Source organism: Lontra canadensis, unplaced genomic scaffold (assembly GCF_010015895.1).
Source record: "Lontra canadensis isolate GAN:19392208 unplaced genomic scaffold, GSC_riverotter_1.0 scaffold22, whole genome shotgun sequence".
Classification (NCBI taxonomy): Eukaryota; Metazoa; Chordata; class Mammalia; order Carnivora; family Mustelidae; genus Lontra; species Lontra canadensis.
In genome coordinates, this window is record NW_022631016.1 from 20,260,709 (window position 1) to 20,284,078 (window position 23,370).

The following is a 23,370-nucleotide window of genomic DNA, read 5'->3' on the forward strand; positions in this document are numbered from 1 at the left end:
TTATAATAATTTTTACTGAGCCCCTACTTGAAAAAAATGGAAACACACACAAACTCAATTCAGTCTGTTAATGTTTTAATTAATTCATCTTTTTCAGACAAATTTTTGCTCTCTATACCTTGTTTATCCAATTTTCTTTCCAAATCTGTAGTTACATTCTAAAAATATTTAAAATGTCTTACTTGCTGTTTCTTATTGCAAACCAAATAAAAATGTGCGGATATTACACTTGTGTAAATTCATTCTTAGTAGAAATATTTTTAGAGATTTATTAGATACCAGAGTAAAATTTTGACTGATAATGTATGTTTCATCTACTCATTTTCCTCATCAACATATAGGAAAACAGTAAATTTACTTCTGCTTTGAAATATGCTTTTCAAAAAACTCTAACAAGAAGTCAGTCTGAGGCTTGGGTCATTATTGGGATCAGCTATAATCTTGTGATGAGCTACAAAATTAATGCAGTGTAGAATTTATATGGTGAAAATATTTGTTGCCCAGATATTTGCTGGCACAACAGAAAGGACAAAAGAAATCATTTTAGAGGTTTGATTAGGTGGAGTTATATACTATTTATTGTTCCTATTTCACAGTGGATATAAATGTGGTTGTGAACAATTTGGTTGTCAACCATAGAAGTTTAAAAAAGAGAGTGACATTTTTGTGGTATTGTTTTACAATTATATTCTATTTCTCTCCTCGATCTCATATGCAAACCTAATGGAATTCCAACATTATTTAATGCTTATAATAGAAGTAATTCATGTAAAATATTTAGGACTATTCAAGTCTTATAGTCATCAACAAAAATTAACATATTGTTCATCTTTCTTTTTAGATAGTAGTAGTAGTGGTGGTAAAATAGTCTTATTTGAAGTATAGCTATAGTAATAATACTGCCAAAAGCAAGTTAATACTCAGATTATTTTTAAGATATTTATTTTAAATATAAGTATGCCTGTTTATTATTGGAAAATAAATGGAAGTTCCTATTGAATAGATAAGAAAATAACAAGATGATTAAAAATGATCTTCTAACTCTATGTATTCTTTAGTGTTAATGGAGAAATGACTTCTTGACTCAGATTTGAATTAATGTATTTTATGCAAGGTAAATCATATGCAACAAGTAGAGATCATTTCTTTATTGATATGATTGTTCCTGACCAAGAGAGACTGATCCTCAGTAATGTTTCTGATTTTTAGAAGATCAGTATAATTCTGTATTTAAAAATTGGTGTATTATGTGAGTTCTGGTGCCATTAATTGTTACCTTATAATGTAAAATTAATTATATAAGAATAACTAGATAACTCTAGAGTTATTATTTATTATTATTATATCTATAAATAATATCTATATCATTTATATTTATATATCATTTATATAATATAATGTATTATATATAAATATATCTATATTATGAATAATATCTATAAATTAGAGTTATTATTATTATTATTAACTAGAATCTCTAAATTCTTCTCATTAAGCTATTTAATTATTTTACATGTTCTCTGTTCTTCATTCAGTCTTAACATATTATAAATATTTTTATTTTATTACATGTACTTTGCCTTTTTATTGTTGTCTAAGATATTATTTCCTATTGTTTAGGTAGCCATATTCTGCAGTTATTAATACTTAAATACATTTCTTCTATAAGAATACAGAACAATAAGCAGCTATATAGATACACATATGTGTATATATGTGTGTGTTTTATTTGTGTATATATGTTTGTATATATATGCCATGTGCATATATTTTTTCTTTCCACCAACTCATTTTGAGCTGAATAGTTGAAAAAATTCCTAATTGAGACAGTTTAATCTGGATCCCACCTAACCCCTCTGATGACAAAAGAAAAGCAGGAGTAATATCATAAGCACTTTGACCCCTCGTAACAAAAACATCAATGCAAGGTTGGAAAACTATTTTATCAGTCATTTATCAGTCATATTTCATTTTTCTGCAATGGTAATTTTTTCCCTCCTTCTGCTGACAAGAAAAAAAAAATGCTTGGTTCCAGCATTAAAGAACATATTTTATTTATAGCCAGGCAGGCTTGAAATTCTTCATTTTAAATCCCTGCTGAACTTTAGAGAAATCTTTAAAAACTCAATTACATTTATACTAGGCTTTTACCCCAGCCTTCAGAGTCCAGAATTCAAATGCTCAAGGAAAAGCAACCAGTGCTAAAATTCTACAGGACCATATGAGTGTCTTAAATGAGAGCTATCCCTAAGTTTTGATTGCAGAAAAAACATGGACTGTGTTCCTTTTCCTGGGAGAAAATGTTGGGTGGTATTCACATGAGAATGGTTGCTGATTGCTGCGCATGAAATAATTCTATATTGGGATATCTTTTTGGTGAATTTTTTCTAATTTCCATTATTGGAACGGCAGTTTATCAGATTAACTTTTTAAGGATTAATCCTCAAAATTGCTAATTAAAATAACATTACAGCAAACTAAATAACTTCTGGACAGTTACTTCTTTTAGAGAGCATTTTCTAAAAGACAGCTTTGTAGCCATAAGTCCATATGGATATTACACTTTTATTTTATTTTTAACTGAATTTAGAAGATGGAGAAAACTATATTCCTAATTAATGAAGACAATTGTTGTGAGATAATCATAGAGATTTTCCAAAGAGTGTAACTAATCACGGAAGAAGACATTTTTCCTCAATAATTCATTTATTATTTCTTAGAAACTTTAAGTGAAGAATTAGTTATGTTTATTTTTGTCTTTAAAGAAAACAGACAAAGCCTGTAATTTTGATAGGAAAACAAAAAGGTAAAAGTAAATAAATTATAATCTTTTTGAAAATATTTCTCAGTACTTAAGACTTTCACTACTTTTAAACAATGCTTATGCTACTTATATATAATGTAACTCTAGCATTTAAATAACGCTAATTGTGAAATCAGATCCTGAAAGTTTGTCCTGAAAATTTCCAAACCTTTTGATTATATAAAAAAAACTTTTTGACATTGTCTGTCATAGCAGAAAAACCATATATATATATATATATATGTATATATATATACACACACACACACACGCACACACACATATATAAATTTTATATATATATTCCTCTAGCTTTTGGTGATTATTACAAACATTATATTCTCTGTATTGAATGAGTATCTTTCGGCGTAAAATAGTTGGAGTGCTTTAGATTAACTGCTTTTGACCCAGAATGATATGGTCAGGTTAAATTCTTCTCTAAAAACCAACCCCTGTTAATTTGGGGCAGCAATGTACTCTGCTATAAAACTACAGTCATTTGTGTATATTGCATTTATGGTGATTCTTTTTTTTTTTTTTTAAGATTTTATTTATTTATTTGACAGAGAAAGAGAAAGGCACAGCTGGGAAGAGAACACAAGCAGGGGGAGTGGGAGAAGAAGAAGCAGGCTTCCTGCTGAGAACACTATGTGGGGCTAGATCTCAGGACCCCGGGATCATGACCTGAGCTGAAGGCAGTGGCTTAATGACTGAGCCACCCAGGTATCCCAGTTATGGTGATTCTACGACACAATGTGAACCAATTAGGCACAAGTGTAAGTCCACTAGGAAATTCTGCATGAGTTTTCATGCCCTAATATGTCTGCCTCTTATTACCCTTTGTATTATTATTTTTTTTAACTTACTTTACTGCAGGAAATCTGTCTTAATGGCTGAATCTCTAACAATCACCATGTGGCCCCACAGGAAAAAAGCTGAGACAAATACAAAAATCTTAGCCTGTCAACTTCATGCCTTTGAATCATTGAATAATTGCCCTTTTGGATATCTTAGGACATTGGGGGCATCAGGGAGAACCATTTTCAAGTTATTGTCAGGTTTTCTGTCACTTATACCTTAGAGCAAACACAACTCTTCAATGGATATGAGATTTTTCTGGGTCATGCAGAAGTTTCAGTTGCAAGCAACAGAAGCTGAATAAGCAAAAAATGGATTCAGTAAAATAATATGAGGTAGTTACAATAATTGTTTTGAGGGATAGAAAACAAATACCAGGAACTGTACCTTAAAATATATGTATTAAAAATGACCAGGGGAGCCTGGGTGGCTCAGTCATTAAGCGTCTGCCTTTGGCTCAGGTCATGGTCCCAGCGTCCTGGGATTCAGCCTCACATCTGTCTCCCTGCTCAACAGAGAGCCTGCTTCTCCCTCACCCACTCCCCCTGCTTGTGTTCCCTCTCTAGCTGCCTCTTTCTTTGTCAAATAGATAAATAACATCTTAAAAAAAAAAAAAACAAACAAAAAAAAACTTAAAGATGACACAACTGCTGTTTCTCAACTGAAGCTATCTCTTCTTGAAATACTCAATCTTGAAATGAACAGAATACCAGACTGTCACTGCTGCTGCCGTCAGGGCTGATGATTTGGTCATTACTCAAAAGGAGTGTTAGGACATTTATCCCCTTACTCATTTTCAAACTTAAGTTTGTAATGCTTCTGATTTCAGAGTCTCTTTCCAAGTCTGTATACTAGCTAGGGATGATTCTAGAAATTTCTGTTTCTGGGATTTGCTTTGGTGTGCAAGGCTTTGGCTGGGTATCTTCCAATTATAACTAAGGATGTTCAACCTGCTGAGTATTCAGAAACATGACGGATAGTTACTAAACTGTATATGATTCTTTGATCTTTAGACTGACAATAATTTCCAAGATAAAATTTGTGTTTAGGTTAAGCATAAAGTAAGTATTGTCATTCCATGATCTTACAAATATACTATTGATATATTTCAAGTCTGTTTACAGTTTATGAATTTTTCAGTACTAAAATACTGAGAAACACAGTATCTACATGCAAATATACACATACAGTCATGCATGTAAACATATAAATCTGTGAATTATTAACATGAAAATTAATTAAAAATAATGGCTTAACCCATATATGAGATAATTAAATAATCAATAGAACCTAATGTACAACATGGGGACTATAGTTGATAATAATGTATTGTATACTTGAAATCTGCTGATAGATCTCCGTTGTTCTCACACAAAAAAAGGAGGGAGGGGGTAAATATGTCAGTAGACAGATGTATTAATTAACTTGATTGTGATAATTAGAAGCAAAGGAGGGAAAGGGAGCAATGAAAGGACTTTATTTTTGGATACAGTATAACTCATAATTTAAAAAACGGATCATACTTTATAGCTTCTACATAAAATAAAATTATCTAGCTTAAGGGAAATAGCTTAATTCTGAAAGGAAAATGAGTAAGTTTATATGTTTACTTTAAATATAATTGAAATATCTATCCAGTAGTTAAGGATAACACCTATACTAAGTTTTAAATTTCTGTGAATAAATCTTGGCTTTAGCAAAAGAGAATTAAGTTCTATTTGCAATAAAATTTCAATAGGCATTGTTTAGCATTTCCTTTAGTGTTAGATTAAATCTTAAACTTTTAGTATCTGAAAACAAGTTCAGGAAATCTCCAGAAAACACATCAAGACTAAATATTTCAGAGTCTATCAAAGAGATACATGTGAAAAACAAATATTGGAAAATACTGCATCACAAGAATGGTAAAGTACACTTGAAAATTTACCTTCTGATTTTTGCTTGCTAACCTCAAGTAGTCTGATTGGGATGTATACTTATTTTTAAATATTTTACAAACATGTACATGTTCTGAATTAAATATAGTAAATATAGTAAAATAAACTTATAAACTATAGTAAATCACAAATATTTTATCATTTTGAACTATAAAGCCAACAATCAGCATTTAGCACTGTACTTCCTTAATTTACATAATTAGTATCATTTCTTTCCAGTTTCTTCTGCTTTTATTTTTGTACCCAATACTGTTTTGATTAATTACTTTTAATTAATTTAATTAATTACTATTAATTACATGGCTATTTATTTAGAATTAAATTATCTAGTTACCAATATAAAATATTTTCAAAAGATATACAATATATTATTTACTCAGTTCATAATTTATATACACGCATGTTATTTTATAATTTATTTTTGGTTTGCACACAATTGTACAATTATTATCATAACACATACATTATCCTAATTTGTGCACATATGTGGAAATGACTTTAGGGTATATACAAAGAGATATAATTGTTATATATACTTATTCCTACTCTAAATTACATCTCGAATTTAGCTTCACCACCAGAAGGCTACACATCTGGTCTATATAATTTTAGCACCTTGCAGAATTGCTTCACTGAGTTATGCTTAATGTTTTGTGCCCATCATTAACAGTAGTCTCATATAAAAAAGAGCGTCATGGAATATACTCAAGCATCCATTGCAGAAAATGCTGTCACTACATAATCCTTTAGTGTTTTACCATACTTCCCACAGAATTTATTCCATTTTCTGAATTATCTCTAATGATAATGTATAAGATTTTACAGGAGAATGATTATGAATTCATTAATTGAAAGGTATCTATCCCACCACTTTCTATTTTACTCTGTAAACCAAAATGACAACTGAGGTTAAAATTAAATTAAAACAATTTTGTTGTTTTTTTAGATGTGTATGCTGCTTCACTTTACTAATTCTGCCCATTCTATTCTTATCCCAACTGTATTATTCACATGATGTATTTATTATTTTATCAAGTATTTAGAAAGCCACAGTGATTTCCAATGATAGGCTTGAACAAAATCAGTCTTAATATCTAATATCTACCTTTTCTCTTGGTATGTTAAATAGTATATTTTATACCTAGCAGAATATATATTAATAATATGAAGGTAAAAGGAAATGTCATTTTTCTTTATAACAACATGAACAGCAAACAATATAGATAGATGAGATTGGCTTTCCACAGGTATAATTTCATTGCAAGTGATGTGTTGTAAATTAGATACTCATGAGGATAGTTTGCCCCCGCCAGTGTTCTCAAAGGCCCATTAATCTAAATGTAAATTAATATAAAATGAGAAAGATCTTAGAAATCTTTCCAGGTTAATAACAAATGTGCTTGGACATGTTGTTCATTCAGTCTACATAATGGAAAACTCAAGATAAAATCTCAGTAATGATTCCTCCAGCATTATTTAAGGGAAAGAGTGAGAATCTCTAGAAGGCATGGGAATTCCGGAAATTATAAATGAATTTTCCAAAGTTTTTTATATATTCTTTAGGAAAACATATAGTGATCAACCCTTCAACTGTGTGTTATGAGCACATGAAAAACCACTTGTTAGGGAGCAATGTTAATGAAATGGCAGAATAAGAGGTCCCCAGCTTCTGTTCCCACACATAAATGATAATCTGGAAGCCATCCATGGACAAAAGTGCCTCGATGGGAGATTTGGAAGCCAGATAGGAAGATTCAAAACTTCAGCGAAGCTCAAGAGCAAAGAATGCAGCTTTCAAAAAGCAAGTCTGAGCTCTGGTGGTAAGCTTGCCAGTGTGGTCCCTTCTGCAGACCAAAAGCAGACCAGTTGCCTTTACAGACTTTTCTACAGCCCTACTTGGCTTAGGTCTGCAATGAATCCTCTAATGGACCCAAGAACAGTCATACCTCCCCATTCCACATATACCCTTGGTGATCGGCCCAGTGGCTACCGACCCTATTGCAGAACCTGAAATGGGCCTGTGACCTGGCTCTTGTACCACTTTATCCATCCCAGAGCAGTTCTGCATGGCTAGCTACCTGTCCAGGCACTTGGCAGGAGCCTGTGCAGGGACCCAGAAGGACCCACACTCATCTATTTCCCCGGTAAAAGGATCACTATTTGTCCACGGCAGCCCCAGAAGTGGGCCTGTTCACCGGCCTGTGGTCTCAGAGGCACCCTCATTCACATCTCCCCCTGCCCTAGTAACAGGCCTGCTGCCTGCAGACTCAACTGTAGACCTGGGAACAGCCATATGATCTGACAACCCTGCTTGTCTAGATCCCAGATGCAGTCCCATCGGTTGGGGGTCTAGCCAACAGGCATGTGAAAAGGTGCTCGACATCAGTGATCATCAGGGAAATGCAAATACAGTCGCCAATGAACTATCACCTTATAACTGTTAGACTAGAGATAGTAAAAAGACAAGAGATGGGACACCTGGGTGGCTCGGTCCATTAAGCGGCTGCCTTAGGCTCAGGTCATGATCCCAGGGTTCTAGGGTCAAGCCCCACATCAGGCTCTTTGCTCAGCAGGGAGCCTGCTACTGCCTCTGTCTACCCTTCCCCCTGCTTGCAGGCTCTCTTTCTCTCAAATATATAAATAAAATATTTTAAAAAAATTAAAAAGGACAGATAACAAGGATTGGTATGAATGTGGAGAAAAGGGAACCCCTATGCACTATTGATGGAAATGAATATTGGTACAGCCACGATGGAAACCAGGATATATATAATTACATAATTACAATTACCTAATTAAATGAAAATAAATTTTAAAAGTGTAATTTAAAAATACATTTTAATTGCTTAGTGTAAGTTTACATGTCCTGTGAGCTCTAAACTCTTGACTTGAGATGACTCATTAAAAAAAAAGGTTGTCTTAAACTGCATAGAAGTTTATTTCCTACTAATTATGTTTCTGTTTTCTTTTTTCTACCTCATCAACAATAGACTGTTTACCACATCTTTTCCAAAATTTATTTACAAAAATAATAGAATAAAAGTCACTCTGGAAGTAAAGGAAAAAAAAGATTACCAAATATATATTGAACACAATATATACTAAAATTATGTGTTATTTGATTTCAAATTCAACTCTTTTTTCTCTAAACCTAGAAACCCTAGAAAATATCAAATCAACCGACACAAAATTAAGTGAACCCTTGACATATGACCCCTTTATAATTTGGCAACTAGTACAAAATACACAGCCATAAAGTCTAATTTCCATTTTTTCTTTAAAATAACATCCTGTATTCATAGTGCATCTGCATATATTGTTCCACTTGTCTGGAAACCTGCCAAGTGCCCAGTGAATTTGGTACCATCCTGAATTTGATCCTATTAAAATACAGAACTACAGATGTAGGTTTTTTTTTTTTTAATATGTGAAGCAATACAATATTTACTCCATTGCTTTTAGAATTCCATGATTCTATTTTATGATAACATGAAGCTGATTAATGCATTCACTCAGCAAATACTTACTGAGCACTTACCATGTCTCATTTTCTTAATAAAGTCAATACTCCACTCATTGTTTTCTGCTTCAAATGTACTTGTCTAACTGACTAGATCCAGTTATTTGGAAAGAAAAAGACCCGCCTAAATGAACACTGAAACCTGTTATGGGTTGAATTCTATCCCCCAATAAAACTGTGTTGAAGTCCAAACCACCTGGACCTCAAAATGTGACCTAATATGGACATAGGATCTTTACAGAGGTGATCAGGTTAAAATGAGGTTATTAGCGTGGGCCCTAATCCAATATGGCCGGTGTCCTTCCTAAAGGGGAAATTTGGACACAGAAACAGACACATACCGAAGGAAGGCAGTGTGAAGAGGGACAGGGAGAACACCTTGTGAAGCTGAAGGCAAAGATTGAAATTATGGGGTCACAAGCCAAGGAATGTCTGGGCAACTATAAACCAGTGGAGGCCAAGAAGGAAATATCCTCTCCAAGTTAAAGACGGAACATGACCCTGCCGACGCCTTGATTTTGTACTTCCAGTGCCCAGAACTATGAGACAGTAAATTTGTGTTGTTTCAAGCCACCAAGCTGTTGGTACTTTCTTGAGACAGCTCTAGGAAGCTCACAGAAACCCCATTTAGTAGACAACATACTTACTCTCTTAGACCTGTCCTAATATGTTCTTAGTATTTTAGCTCAGGTAACAGTTTATAATATTTGAGTCATAAGATTCTGAGTTCTGTTGTATTTGCTTAACTTAACCAGCAAAATATATGTAGCTGGGATGTTGATCTATAATATTTTTAATGTGTTTATTTAAAAATTTATTGAATGCTGACCATATGCCAGTTACATTTTTTAAGGTTTTATGGAGAAAAAAATGATGATCATCATCTCCAGATTTTCAGAATCATGGAATTTTGACTAAAATTGACTCATCAAATAAAGGTCAAAAGAGATTTAATATAAATAAGATGGGAAGTAAAATTAGACATGTTACTGTTTTTGTTATTGCAGATATATCTCTAACCTTCTCCTGATCCTTATTTCTATGTCTATATTTATCTCTATCTAAGTTATATCTTTATATCTATTTCTTTCTTTTTTTTTTTTTAAGATTTATTTACTTAGAGAGTATGAGCAAGGGGAGGAGAAGAAGGAGAGAGAGAGAGAGAAAATCTCAAAAAGACTCCCCACTGAGCGTGGAGCCTGATACAGTGCTCCATTCAGGACCGTGAGAGCATGACCTGAGCTGAAACCAAGCCAGACACTTAACTGACTGGGCCACTCAAGTGCCCCATGTCTATTTCTGTACACAGATTATCTAGGTATTTAGGAATAAAGAGGAGGAAGGCTTTATTTTCAACAGAAAAAGTACTGTTAATTTGATGGACTGAGAAATCTACATACCCAAAGTTAGTGTCACAATAACTCGTCTTCTAATACTAATATTAGAATTCCACTTGTACCTTATGCAATGTAATATAACCATGATTGATCATGTAATTCTTGGGGGGAAATCATAAACTTTGTATTACTATTCAGAAAATTTAATTAAAATGCCAGTAGCATCTTAGAATTTACTTTTAGAATAATCAGAAACTAAAATTATTCTATCTTGCATTCAGAGTTCTGCCATAAGAAAATGAAAGCAATTTTAGCAACAAAATAATATCAACACAATGAGGCATCACAATGGCTATGTCATCATGAACTAACTGATTTTATATTAACTTTATGAATTCCAAAGCATATGATATCAACACTGTCTAAACAAAAATGTTGTTGACATAAACATGCTTTCAATTATTTTCATGTATTCAAATATGTTTTCTGTCTTAATTAATGAAGTATATGTCTCTCAACCATAGTCATATCAGAAGTTTTACTTTAAATCAAACTTAAACAATACTAACTTTATGTTTTCTGAGGAGTAATATCTCAGTTGGTAGAAATATAGAATATAATAACACATTTTGTAACACTTACTATATGCCAGACAGTATTCCAAACAAAATACATTTATGTGTGTTTGTGGGTGTGTGTTTGCATACATTTTACCCTCAAATCCTCTCCATGTTTAGGTTGCAAAGCACTGCTTTTATTATAAATTTTCAAATGAGGAAATTGTAAGTGATGCAACTCAGATTTCAACGTTAGTAATCTAGCTCCAAAATTCATTCTTTTTTTTTTTTTTTTAAGATTTATTATTTATTTGACAGATCACAAGTAGGCAGAGAGGCAGGCAGAGAGAGAGGAGGAAGCAGGCTCCCTGCTGAGCAGAGAGCTCAATGCGGGGCTCGATCCTAGGACTCTGGGATCACGATCTGAGCCGAAGGCAGAGGCTTTAACCCACTGAGCCACCCAGGCGCCCCTCCAAAATTCATTCTTTTAAAAACCGTGCAAGAATTTACAACGACACGGGTAGAACTAGAGAGTATTGTGCTGAGTGAAATAAGTCAGTCAGAGAAAGACAAAAACCATATGATTTCACTCATGTGTGGAATTTAGGAAACAAAACATGAACATAGAAAGAAAAAAAAAGAGAGAGAGGCAAGCCAGCAAACAGACTTTTAACTATAGAGAACAAACTGAGGTTACTGGAGGGGTGATGGATTAAATGGGTGATGGGTATTAAGGAGAGCGCTTGGGATGAGCACTCGGTGTTGTATGTGAATGATGTATCACTAAATTCTACACTTGAAACTAAAAAAAAAAACCTATAATTGATAAATATATGCAAATATTTAGCAGATATATGTATATACATCTATTATATATGCATGCAAATATATATTAAAATATATCGTCTTACTATTAAAAACATGCAAGATAATATATGCTTATAGTAGAGCTATTTAATAAAATTAATAGATGTAATAATACATGGTGCTGTTAAAAAGAACAAATACATGAAAAATTTTTTCTTTGCAAATATTAATACAGATTTACCTGTGACCAGAATATTATGCCTTTTGAGAGTATAGAAGAACATTCCCCTTAAATTTCTGGTTTTTTGTTTTGTTAGTATCTATTTAAATTGACTATAAAGTCATACCTCATTACCTCATTTTGTTGCACTTTGCTTTGTAACACTTTGCAGATAATTGTGTGGGGGTTTTTGGTTGCCTTTTGTTTGTTTTGTTTTGTTTTGCTTTGTTTTTAACAAATTGAAGGTTTGTAGCAACCCTGCATTAAGCAAGTCTGTAGGGGCCATTTCTTTCCAACAGCATTTGCTTACTTTGTGTCTCTGTGTCACACTGGAAGTTCTCACAATACTTTAAATTTTGCCTTTATTGTTATATTTGTTATGGTGATGAGTGATCAGTGATCTTTGATGCTACTATTCTAATTGTTTGGGGGTTCCATGAACTATTCTTGTATAAAATGGCAAACTTAATAAATGTTGTGTGTATTCTGACTGCTCTATGCACCAGCTGTTTCCCCATCTTTCTCCCTTTTGTCAGGCCTCCCTATTGCCTGAGACACATGACATTGAAATTAGTCCAGTTAATAACCCTTCAATGGCCTCTAAGTGTTCAAGTGAAATGAAGAGTCACACATCTCTCACTTTATTTAAATCAAAAGCTAGAAGTTATTAAGCTTAGTGAGGAAGGTACATCACAAGCCAAGACAGGACAAAAGCTAGGCCTCTTGCACCAGTTAACCAAATTGTGAATGCAAAGGATAAATTATTAAAGGTTGAATACACAAATGACAGGAAGGTGAAATAGCCTTACTGCTGATATGGGGGAAGTTTTAGTGGTCTGGACAGAAGGTCAAACCCGCCTCAACATTCCCTTTAGCCAAAATCTAATCTAGAGCAAGGCCCTAATCCTCTTCAATTACATGGAGACTGAGAGAGGAAGTAAACCTGCAGAAGAAAAGTTTGAAAGTAGCAGATTTGGTTCATGAGGATGAAAGAAAGAAGCCATCTCTGTAACGTAAAGTGCACGAGGAGCAGCATGCGCTGATGGAGAAGCTGCAACAAGTTACCCAGAAGACCCACCTCAGATAAGTAATAAAAGTAGATACACTAAACAACAGATTTTCACTGTCTTGAACAAACTTTTTTGGAAGAAGCTGCCATCTCACAACTAAAGAGAAGTCAATGCTTGATTTCAGAGCTTCAAAGGAGAGGCTGGCTCACTTGTCAAGGGTGAATGCAGTTGGTGACTTTAAGTTGAAACCAATGCTTACTTACCATTCTGAAATTTTTAGATTTCTTAGGAATTATGGTAAATCTATTCTGTGTATGTTCTATAAATGGAATAACAAAGCCTGGATGACAGCCCATCTGTTTACAACATGATTTACTGAATATTTTAAACCTACTTTTGAAACCTATTGCTCAGGGAAAAAAAAAAGTTCTTTCAAAGTATTAGTGTTCATTGACAAGACACTTGGTCATCTAAGAACTCCAAGGGAGATGTACAATGAGATAATGTTGCTTTCATGCCTGCTAACAAATATCCATTCTGAAGCTCAATGATTAAGGAGTATTTGTGACTTTCAAGTCTTAGTATTTAAGAAGTATATTTTGTAAGTTTATAGCTGACATATGTAGTGATTCCTTGGATGCATCTGGGAAAAGTAAATTGAAAACCTTCTGGAAATGTTTCACCATTCTAGATCCCATTAAGAACATTTATGATTTACAAGAAGAGGTCAAAATAGCAACATTAATGGGAAATTGGAAGAAGTTGACTTCAATCCTCATGCATGACTTTGAGAGATTCAACCCTTCAGTAGAGGAAGTAACAGCAGATGTGGAGGAAATAGAAAGAGAAGTAGAATTAGGAGTGGAACCTGAAGATGTGACTGAATTGCTGTAATCTCACGATAAAACTTGAATGGATGAGGAGTTGTTTCTTATGGATGAACAAAGAAATTGATTTCCTGAGATGAAATTTACCTCTGGTAAAGATGCTGTGAAGACTGTTAAAATGACTGCAAAAGATTTAGAAATTTCATAAAATTAGTTGATAAACCAGTGGCACAATTTGAGAGGATTGACTCCCATTTTAATAGAGGTTCTACTGTGGGTAAAATGCTATCAAACAACATTGCATGTTATGAAGAAATCATTTGTGAAAGGAAGAGTCAATCTATTGTTGTCCTTTTTTTAAGAAATTATCACAGTCATCCCAAACTTCAGCAACCACCACCCTGATCAGTCAGCAGCCATCAACATCAAGACAAGACCCTCCACTAGCAAAAAGATTACAACTTGCTAAAATCTCAGGTGATGGTTGGAAATTTTTAGCAATAAAGCACTTTTTAATTGAGGTGTGTGCTTTTTTTTTAGACATAATGCTGTTGCACACTTGATAAATTATAGTCAAGGGTAAACGTAACTTTTGAATGCACTAAGAAACCAAAAAATCCATTTGACTCCCTTTATTGCCATATTTGCTTTATTGCAATATTCATTTTATTGTGGTACTCTGAAATCAAATTCATAATGTCTCTGGATATGTCTGCAATAGATAAAATACCTTAATTTTTCTTTCCTCCTCCCTCATTCTCTCCTACGTGTATTATGCATAGCATAAATCATACCTTCTGACTGCAGAAAATTCTTTCTAATTTCCTTCTAAATAAAAGGAAGAAATAAGGAATTCTTCTATTGCTCCTCCACTAAAAGAATGAAGCAGCATTTATATTTGATGGAATTATGTGTTTTTGTCATAATTTAATGTTTTATTTATATCATATAGTAAGATAATTTTAAATTAGAATTGCCTTGAGGATTTTAAATGTTTTGTTGAAAAACTACAACTCAGTGTGTGTTCTAAGAAATTTAGTGAAAAATATCTGGCAATAAATAGTAACTCTTTTAAAAATATATTTTAAAAAATACTTGATAATAAATTAGAGTATATGAAAGTTAGTTTAAAACAGATTTTTTAAGACATAAATCTAATCAAAGAATCAATGATTTTGTTTTGTTTTAAGGATCAGTGATTTTGAACCTAGCAAGGATCTCTAAAAACCCCATTTGTCCGAGTCCTCAAATGCTCAGACGAAAATGAGACTTTATCAGTATATTGTAAATGAAGCAACAGGAGCCAGATAGATTATGTAACATTGGAAAAGTGACTCATAGTTTCTGGAGGGCAGTGGTTTGAGAAGATATATGGAAAGTTCTATGGTTCTTACTTTTGAACTTTATCTCTGATATAAAATATTTCACTCTCTTTCTTTATTAAATTAATGCTATTTCAAATTAAGTCATGTTCAAAACACTATATACAAAATAGTAGTAACTTCTTTCAGTAGAATTTGAGTATCTTCCTGTTAAAAATGTATTTAGGTCTCCAATAATAAATTCAAAATATTCTGCATTCATTTTATGAATTTAACTGTTGTTGCCTGGATTATATTTCAGAACTAATTGTGGGGACAACTTCATCTTTGTGTTTTGTCAAAACAATCCAGGGCTGATCATAGAATATGGTTTTTACATTCTAGATACAGAAAAACATTTTCATAACTTGTGTACTTTGGAGAACAATAATACTTGACATTTTTCACTTCTTAGGCCAATGTAAATAAACATTAAAATTGATTTTTTAGTTTTTCCCTCATGGAAATTTAATTCTTGCCAATGAAAGCAGATCACACATACAAGTTAAATGAAACTTCTTATACCATGAGGAAATTTGCTTGGCAAAAATATATTTTGGTTTACCACACTCTTTCCTTCTCCTTTCAGTTGCCTCATTATGTGAGCTTCATTTTCATTGAGACCTATCTCATATTTAGCCCTTGTATTCAAATTTGACTGGATAAGAAATTGATTTAGTAATTCCAAGGGAAAGAAAAAGTTTACATGGCGCATGAAAAATATTACACAGATATTACACTTTCTGCCAAAACTAGAATACTAAAATTAAGTCGAAACATAAGATTTCTGAATGCCCACCCTGGTGGGTTTGCTGGAGTTACATTTTTTAAAAGGATATTAAAAGTATTAACTTATATATCTGCATAATCTTATATAGTTACTGAGGACATGGAATTTTTTTAGGCACTGAAGCCGGTGTTCTTGTGGGAATACAAGGAAAAAACCCATCACATAGATAACCAAAACATGAAAGGATAAAATGCAAAATATAATATGATTAGAAAAGAAATTTCTTATTACAGTAAAATTGACTAGTTTAGATAGAGAAAAAGGGTATCAGATAGACTTGAAGACTAAACAAATGCCATTTATACAGTAGTTTAAGGCAGAATAAAAGGTGAAACTAATAATGCTTTTATAATCACATAAATCAAGGTCTGAGTCTATTATTTTTCAGCAGTATAACTTCAGACAAATCTTTTAATATTTTGGTACTTCCAAACCTTGATCTGTTCAGGTTAAGCTCTATGCTAATTTCTAACTGATATTCCATAATCCATAAACCCAGAAAAGAGGAAATCACTGTCAGTGCTTACGTTGAGGAATTAATACAATTAAACTGTTAAAGTAGATAATATAACTTGGAAGTCATGCATAAAATGTCTTAGAATGAAGTGATAATATAGATTAGAAGGAGTCTGCAATGGTCTAGGTAAAAAACAAAGATTTTCTGCTCTGTTTTTAATAGCAGTACAAAGATACAGTAAAGTCAAAAACCCACCCTGATGCTATGCTCCGCTAAGTTTGCTACTTCTATAGTATTGTTCTAAATGAAATATAGGTCATGTCTTTGAATATTCAGCAATTGTCTATGAGCAGGAGGGCAACATAGTTAAAACCAGTCTACAGTAATAGCTTATACATAGAGAGAAAAGATAACTATGGGGAGAAACTATCAGTAGTGAATTTGACACAATGAAGGCTGCCACTTCCCATATTAGGAATGAATACTAACTACTACCTGCTGCTAGGAGCACCTTTCTACAGGCTTAGCTTCAGAACTGCAAAAGGATATTTGGGTGGTGTCTACACCACAGTGCCAAGAAACCCAATTGTGGTATGAATTGCCTTCATTTGCATAGAAAATTCATATTCATTCCTGTTTCAAATCAATGCTATGATTGAAGGACAAATGACTTTGTATTATTCATGACAAATATTTTACAGTGCAATATTTGTATGATGTTATACCTTGCTGCAGAAGAAATCATTAAAACAAATACATATTAAAATGCTCTTTATATATTTTGGAATTGACAACTTGATTAACGTACATCCATCACGGTGAATGGCAACATAAATGCCATGCCAGGAGTTCTGTAATTACCATGATCTTTCATAGAATAATTAGAATTAAAGGGAAGGCTGACAGCTTTCCTCTAGAGAAACTATAAAGTATATGATACATCTTACCAGAGTTTAATTTTGATGGCATGCTTTCTTCTACTTTATTAATGATGGATTTATACAATATGAAGCACAAAATAATAACTGAAAAAAAAACCAAAATCACAAAAATTAATATGGAGGGGAAATATGTTTTCACTTGTGTCACCTAAGAATGTCTTAAAATTCTCACAGGAAACAAAAATTCCAGAAATACATTTTTTGTGATTAATGTCATGCAAAATCAATTTCATTTTTATTCAAAACTCAATTCGAAGGAGGAGACAGTAGGTTTATACATGTTGATAGTATAAGCATGAGTAGATAGTAAGAATTAATAGAATAAACATGGTAATACCCAAAATAAAATTATTAGTAGTATTTTGCAACAGTAACTACTACATATTGCTCTTAGGTTTGGAGGTAATTAATATATAATAAATCTAATTTTCAGTATAGATACCTTTTATATTATTTCCTATGGAACCGCGCTCCTAAAAAATTTAGTTACAGAGTAACTGACAACTATATAATGGTAGTTAATACTTAGTTCATATCTTTCTAGTTTAAATATCCACATTCTTTCCAAATAAACAAAGTGAATTCAATAAAATGTAAAACTCAAAATTAAGTATGGAGTCTGAATATTTATAATCTAAAGTCCTTCAATTCTAATTTCCATAGTACAAGTAGACTAAGGAAAAATAAGACCAGACTAACTTAAAAACAACCCAGAATTTTTTTTAATTTTCTATTTTCTGTATGAAATTAAGAGAGATATTATTTGTGCCTTCCTCTAAATAATAGTAAAATTTTAGATTGATATATGTCTACTATCCAAATCATTCACTGAATTAATTTATCAAGTAATCTGTGAGAAATAGTTAAAAATAATACAAAAACTTATGTTAGTATGTCTATATTGAATACCAAAGAAGAAATAGATCCCCAAAGTTAATAACAAAACATAGTAAGTGAAGATAACAAAACTGAGTCTCCATCTCTAAATTATATACATGGTCAAGATGGATTGGGATTATGAATGTAGCAAAATTGTTGAGGTCAGAGAAAAAGTGATAACACATTTCCATGAAACAAAGTTAGCCATACAAGGAGACGAGGATTCTGACCATAACTCAAGCAGATTTGTGGTGAGAGTATTATGAAATAGTTCACATGTTTAATTTTATGGTTTTTTAAAACATTTGAGTAAAAAATGAAAATAGAATTTTAATATAAGGTAGGGGGTTCAAAAAGGAAATTTGGGCTGGAGCTATGAATTTGTGAGTCTTCTGCCAAGGGGAAGGAATTGAAGCTGTCTATCTAGGTGGGAGTGTTGTAGAATGAAGGGAAATCAGATCCAGCACTAAGTCTTGATAACGGTCAACATAAAATAGCTGGTAGAGAAGAACTTTTTTCTGTAAAAGACACTGATATGGAGAAATATGAATGGAAATAATTTGTTTAGTGAATGCAAGAAAAGAAAATGTTTCAATAACAGGTTATGATAATAAATGCTAATAAGAACTATGTAAGTTGAGGAATGAATAATAAATGCTTGAAAACATGGGCTGCATTAATCCCATTACTAAGAGAAGTTTAAGTGGAGAAATGAGTGTAAGATCTAGAATAAGTGGGTGGATTTATTGCAGGTAACTGGTTACCTAGATAATGGAAAGTCAGAGGTCAAAAAGGATGATGCCCAAATCAAGATATTATCAAAAACTGAAGCCACTAATACTTTTGCCCTACAGGAAAAAAAGGAAGAAGGGAGTTACCCAGGACCCAAGGGCACATTCATATATAGCAATGTGGACTGTTCTGGTGAGAGTGACAGAGATATCTGATCATGGCTAGAGGGTTGGGGATGGTCACTCTTCTCTGGCTGGGAATTGTGAAGAGTTACATGGAAGAAGGTACATGCATGCACGTAGGTAACACTGGCGAATGGGCATCAGATATTAAGTACCCCAACCAACAAACTTTAACAGTAGGAATTTGAGAGAGACACTTCAAATTTTTGAGGTACCTGAAAAGTAAAGTATTGACTAAAGCAGTTATATTAATAAACAAAACTGGATTTTTTCCCCTTCTCTGTCTTATTTTGCTTTGTCCTCACTTCTTCCTTCTTGGATAAACTCACAAATACTTATTTGCTCCCAAATATACTTTCTGGCCTGGGTAACAGACTCAGCTTTGGAGGGAAATCCAAATTAAGAGTTTGTTAAAAGCAGGCTCAAAGAACAGACTTTTGGTGTAGAATTCTTCATCTGGGTCATCAATGACTGGTCAGATGGCAAGAAAAAATCCAATTTTTGAAGTGTGTGTTAATTATCTCTGACCTGCTGTGGCATCACAATGATTAGGAACTCACTCGTGGAGGTCTGGAATGGACCCGAATGGGAAATCCCAGGTTATGCAGTGCTGTCCCTGGCATTTGAAGGGTATGAGGGCAAAAGTGATTATAAGAATCATGTTTTTCGCTAACCACCTGTAGCCTTGAAAAATAGAATGGCAAGCTCAGGTAGCCAATCACCAACTCAGTGGAAACGTTGAAATCCAAAACTTCAAAATTATTAAATAAACCCTCATCTCTTGCATCTGATTCAGACTGTGGAGAAAATCACATCCAGATGGCAGAGCCTAAAAGAAAACAAAATGTACAAATCTGACAGGTTTCCAATGCTAAGGTTGAAGACCTGAAATGGAGTTTTAGGACCATTATTTGGGACTTGGAGGTTTTTGAATGGATGCAACTGAAAACCTATAAATGCCCTAGATTTCCATGAACTCTCTAGGAGAGCAGAAGGAGCTCTAACCCACTTGCTGGAGGAGATGAACATCTTTCCTGAAGACTCAGAGAAGATCCAACCTTAAGAAATACATTTTTTGATGATCTTCATCCATTTACTCTCATTGCTCTCAGAAGAAAATATTTTATCATCACAGTAAATGCAGGACTTGGAGAATACTACTGGTCCAAGAAATAATCCATATGGGAGCAGACCTTCATACATTAGACTGAAGGAAGAGTTGATTGAAATTGATAAACAAGAAGTAGTAAATAGATTTGGACCATAAATTAATGGTCCAAACATAGAAAATGAGGAAAAGAGCACAAAAAAGTATACAATATATGAAATACTAAATTAACTAATAAATTGGTCTATTATCTCATTGAATGCATAAAATGATTATATTCAACAGCTATTATAAAAATACATTTCTTTCTAAATAGAATAAAATTCAACCATGGAAATATGTACATTGAAATAAGGCAAAAAGGAATTTTTCTAGGTTGTTAAATTACAAATATGATTCACCAATAAAATATAAATATTAAAAATAAAATATAAAACATTTAAAAATAAGTAAGGAGGACATTTATTCTTGATATACATTCATGTCCTGTATCTATACTATACTTTCACTGTTAACTTCTGGAGAGAAAAAAAGCTTTCCTCAGTCTGTTGGATCTAAATAATCTGTTGATTATTTAGATTAAAATAATAATCCTCTTGATGTTGCAACTCTTATTCTTTGACACCTTCAAATGACTCTTCTCTATAAGCATAATTTTTTTACCACATAAACTGAGAATAAATTTTGCTATGTAGAGCATTCCCTATTCTAACAGTTTTCATATTAAAATGTGCAAACATTCCAGATCAGATACTTTCATAGTACCTCCATACATATACTCAAAAACATTTTAGAATTTTTTCCCCTTTCCTTCTTTCTTTTTTTTTTTTATGTATTCCTTATACTTTTATGGAGCTGGACAATTTGTAAGACAATTTTACAGTATTTCATTTGATAAATCTGTGTTGTTATCAAAATTGCCGCTTTACAGATTAAAAAATATAGATTTTGAGATTGGTTTCAGTGCTAGTGAAGAAGGATTGAAACCCACGGCATCCTACTTCTAGCCCACATTACTTTTGGTCTTTCTAGCGGAGGTGAAGATTTGTCCTGCTTGTCACTCTCACACTCCTGTGTGAGTTTCTGTGTCCAGTGCACAAAGGCTTGGCAGACCAGGGTCAGGGTCAAGTCTCTGTTGTGTGTCTCTGAAAGGAGGGGCGCTCAAGTCAGAAGTTAGAGGAACAAGCCCCGGTCTTGTTGGATTGTGTCCTCGTCAATCCACTGTCTGTACAAGCTGGTTCAGCTGGGGTCACCAGGCACCAGGACTTGGGAAGGTCAGAGTTGAGTCCCTCAGGTGCCTTGAGGACAAACTCCACATGTTCCTATGCAAAATTTTAAAATACTAAGTCTTACCAAAAAAGATACACCATCTTTATTTATTTGAGAGAGACACAGAGAGTGAGAGAGAGAGAGCAAGCAGGAGCAGGTGGAAAAACAGAGGGAGAGGGAAAGGCAGACTCCCCACTGAACAGGGAGCCCAATCTGGGACTCACAGAAGGCAGATGCTTAACTGACCAGGCCACCCAGGCACCCCAGACCATCCTTTTCAATGAGTCTTCTTATCCCTTAATCGTAAGGTAAAGACCACTGAAGTTGAGAATTTAAACACAGAAAGAGGGTGCCTGAGCCTCTAATCCCTCTTTCAGCCTTGTAACAGGCCACAGTGGTCCTCTTTACATGAAAGAATCGCAGGAGTCTGGGGGGCTCTGTTGGTCCGGATGGCTACAGGATGCCTCCCCAGGTGACATTTGCTTCCTTGAACACAATTTTACTGTTCTCAATCCTGGAATCAGGATGGAGGGGTTTGGCATTTAATTATTTTCAGTTAAGGCTGAGTAGTATGTTCCTTCTCCACTTCCATTTTCAAGAGTTGGTAACTTTCTAAAACTATTACCATCTGGGTTGAGATTTTGTTCGAAGCCCAAAGATGAAGTATCTAGAGAATTTTCCTCAGCAGGACTGAGTGCTAGAAGGTACTCGCAAGAGTCATATTCTTTTTATTTTTAATTGAGATAATAATTGACATATAACATAATATTAGTTTTAGGTGTGCAAAATAATGATTTGATATTTGTATAAATTGCAAAATGATTATCAGAATAAGTTTGTTCACATCCATCACTATACATAATTACATTTTTTTCTCTTGTGATGAGAATTTTGAGATCTACCATCTTAGCAACCAGAAAAATATTTCTATAGGGAAACCTCCTAAAATACATTGACTATTATGTTATTTGATTTTAGATTCTACAAAATTATAGGCCTGATATGTTTCATTCAATTGGTATTAGAATACATGTATCCAATTAAAAAGGGCTCCTTCAAAAGATAATTCTCAAAAGTTGAGATAGTTCAAAGCACACTTAAAAATTTTATAATAAAATCCTATGCAGTGTTTAATTTTTTTCTTTTCTTATTTTCTTATTTGATGTAGGCCTACATATCAGTTTTTTTCCCATTTGCAAGCTTTATTTTCAGTAACTATTATCTAAAAACATCAATCTAAAGTTTAAGGCACCATTTTTAATATTTTGATTTAAAATGTCTAATGTTTTTCTGTAAATAAAACTATTTTTTACAGGAGATTCAGTTCAATAGTAATCCAATGCCATTGTAGGATCTTAGACTGATTTGACAGTTAAATTGATTTTGACTGAGTTTTTTGTGGTGGTGTTTTCTTTATTATTATTATATTGCATATGCACAGAAAAAAGAAAACTTGTTACCATGATGTTTTTTATCCCATATTGCACTATCACAAAAGTTTCATGTGCCCTTCCTGTAAATAGCTTACATAAGGATATGTCTCTGGTCTAACAACTACATTTATCACAATAGATAGAAAATCACAGGGTTTTGCTTTGGGGGGATTTGGGGAATTTTTTTGAGTCAATTATGAATTGCATGTTTATATCACTATCAATTCAAAGTACATTTTTGCTTCATAAGTTCTTTAATTTAATAAAAATACTTTTTAACATGATTCTGTGTCCCAGCAAAATGCAAGTTTTCATATTATCACAAAATATGTATTCAAATTA